General features: G+C 41.0%; 1 pseudogene; it reads left to right on the forward strand.

The window, feature by feature from the left end:
- Window positions 1-1,556: 1,556 nt before the first annotated feature.
- Window positions 1,557-2,738, forward strand: LOC144821645 (arylacetamide deacetylase-like 4 pseudogene; annotated as a pseudogene).
- The last annotated feature ends 575 nt before the right edge of the window (window positions 2,739-3,313 follow it).

The following is a 3,313-nucleotide window of genomic DNA, read 5'->3' on the forward strand; positions in this document are numbered from 1 at the left end:
CCCTTGATGCCCCTCCCAGGTAAGGTGTCCCTTGCAGGACAAGTGCAGGCAAGTATTGATGTGTAAGAAATTTGTGGCCCATAAGTCCAACCCATTTAAACCGTCCATTGGCCTTTTCTTCATTGAGAGCATGATATATGCTGAACACAGCATGCTTTAATTTTCATTTGGTATTCGTGTGTCTCAAAAATGGAATTGTTGTTTACTGTCCCATGTAATTTATCATGTAAGTATACAAAAATGTTAGTATGACATGGATTGCATATGGAGCACAACGTATGAGCACTCTGTTATGATTTAGTATAGATTTTTGTCCCTACATTGGCTGGGTGTCAATATCATCCATAGGTTTGTCAAGGAGCGTGACATGAAGTCACAAACCCTTGCATTTGAAATACGATTTTCTCATAGTTTCTGCTTACAGATGTCAACATAGAGCAAGTGTGGCAAAGTACAACAGTATAAGAGAAGCATGCTGCATATGTATGTAATGGGTTGAAAGACAACTGCCTTATCAATTCACCTGGATGCGAATGGACCCTGCCTATATGGTAGTGATTTTAGTCACCTATGTGTACACAGAGTACTGGAACATTTGATGTATGTGTCTTGATAGTGGTGGACCAATGTCTATGCCTTCATTAGATCCGGTTTACTAGTTGCAATGAGAACATTGCCACAGATGGCTGCCACTTTATGCCAATAAACTTTCACGGTAGTTTACCCATAGTATACATGTCCTGTGCCTATGATGAGTGTGAGGTAGGTATGCTTCTGACAGTGTCCTGGTCCTGTTGCCTTCCAGGACTTTATTTAGATATTCCTGTTAGGCAAGGTGTTTATGGTATGTGTCTTCCAGTGCATTCAAATTGTAATGTTAGTCATTACATTGAAAATGTTTGGGTACATCATGTGGATGGTGTGTGGGCCAATGACATGGCTCAGTAAGTTACAATGTGATTCAGTCCTTACAAACTCACTATTGTTGTATATGTTAGTTGCATTTGGACGCAGCATATGGTACATGAATGGTTGGCACATATTTTGAATGCTAGTTATGACATGGTGTGATCGTAGATTTGTACAGTACATAGTATTGTAATGTACCTATCATTATGGGCTTATGCCGCAGTTGGATTATCAGAGTCTGGGCATTTTCCTAATCTGTGAACTGGGCATAGGCCACATCATGCTTATGTGATGTTCCTTTAGAATCTGTGTTGGTGAACATGTAGCCCTGTGTTTGGCCATACACCCTGAAATATGATGCCCTGTATAAGAGAATGGTATGCAGCAGGATAGAAGTTGCATGCCCTATCCTAGGGTTATGTTAGTTGTAATGTGTTGTTAAAGCTTTTCAATGAGTTTTTGTGAGATAAGTGAAGTTGAGTGTGTCTATAGGCCCAGAGGGAATGTCACATGCAAACAGTGACCAGGAAATAACAAGTGCTGTTGCAGAGGGCAGCTGTGCTCCTTTACGAGCAGGCAGCATGGGGTTGGGAATCATTGCACTGGGGATTCCGATTGTTGTGTTGATCTGCCTGTCCTTCCTGCTGGTAGCTGGGGCGATTTATTTTGAATCTGTAAATTCAGACTTCCATCCTGGGTTAGCCCACCCTCCAAAGCTGAGAATCATTCACGGCACGATGATAGGTACGGCAGTGGTGGTTAAGATTTTGGAAAATCTAGGTGTTTGCGGACCAGTCACCTTTACTCAATATGTAAGAGAACAACTCTTACAAAGAATGTGGGCATTTGCTCCAAACTCTTCATCAAAGATTTGCAGTTTGATGAGATTCCAGTAAGAGTTTACCAACCTAAATCACCATCCTCTGGTCGACGGAAAGAAATAATTTTCTTTCGTGGATGGGACTGGATGTTGGGAAGCATTGGTTCGTATGATCACCTGTGTTGTTACATATCAATGGGCGCCAAATCTGTGGTTGTGTCAGTTGAATATCGATTGTCACCGGAGCACAGATATCCTACCCACTATGAAGACTGCCTAATGGCCACAATGCATTTGTTGAAGATGGCCGTGGACTATGGAGTGGATCGTTCCCAGGTCTTTATTAGTGGTGACAGTGTTGGGGGCACCCTCACTGCTGCAGTGTGCCAAAAGCTGGTGAATAGGAAGCATATTGGAAGGCTGTGTGCTCTGGTCCTCATCTACCCACTAGTACAGATGGCAGACTCCAATCTGCCATCCTACCAGCAGAACTACTCCATCCCCATTTTGTACCGGGAACGTGCTATGTTCTATGTTCTCAAATACCTCAAAGGAGATATTTCTCTAAATGATAAAGTATTAGACAGTGAGCTTGTTTCAGGCAACAAACTACGAAAGTTTATAAAGTGGCTTTGTTCTGATAATATCCTTGAGGAGTTTAAAGAGAGAGGTTATAAGGCTCATCCAGTCAGCAGAGGATGCATTTGAAATGACTTCTTCTCCAGTTCTGTCTGAAGATTTCATCATCTGCAGTCTACCGAAGGCTTACATTTTGACTTGTGAATATGATGTGCTTAGAGAATATGGACTTCTGTACAAGAAGAGATTTGAGAACAGTGGAGTTCCTGTGACCTGGTACCACATGAGAGATGGCTTCCATGGATGGATCAGCTTTTTCAATGGCAGTTTACTTGCATTCCCATCTGAAAAACTAGTAGTAGGTGATACTGTGGATTTCATTAAAAGTATGAGGTGTTATCTGTACTGGCCTTGCAGAGAACCCTTTTAGAAAACTGTAAAAATGTATTTATTTGAAACAAAACAAAGGTACTACTTTAGCAGAAAAGATTCAATCATCATCATGTTCAAATCTAGACCACTATTTCTCTCTTACATGCCCATGCTAATTCACAAAATTGTCAAGTAAAAATGTTAGTTAGATTAGATGCTTATTGTATACATGGAATTCTACAGTGTTCTAATCTTGTTCACTGTGAAAATAGTATTTGTAAATCTCAAATCTGTTGTCAAGTTTGAAATGTTAACCAACATTTGTAACATCTCCAAGTTTGATTCCACCAGTGCATTTCTAATCACAAGATGACACTTTGGGGCAGATTTACAAGAACAGATGCATCTCTGCATATTAGCAGAGATGCGTCAGTTAATTTGCTTCACACAAAAAAAACTTGCGCCACCATAGATGATTTGCAATTACAATGCGGCGCACTGTGGCGCAAGGATTGACAGATGCGTGACTCATCTGTTGAGGTAAAGGCAACGCATTGCTGGAGACGTGTTGCAAGCATAATACAACTCCAGCAATACTTAGGTATGCATATTCCTATCATACTGCATCACTCC

This window comes from Lissotriton helveticus, chromosome 2_2, assembly GCF_964261635.1.
Source record: "Lissotriton helveticus chromosome 2_2, aLisHel1.1, whole genome shotgun sequence".
Classification (NCBI taxonomy): Eukaryota; Metazoa; Chordata; class Amphibia; order Caudata; family Salamandridae; genus Lissotriton; species Lissotriton helveticus.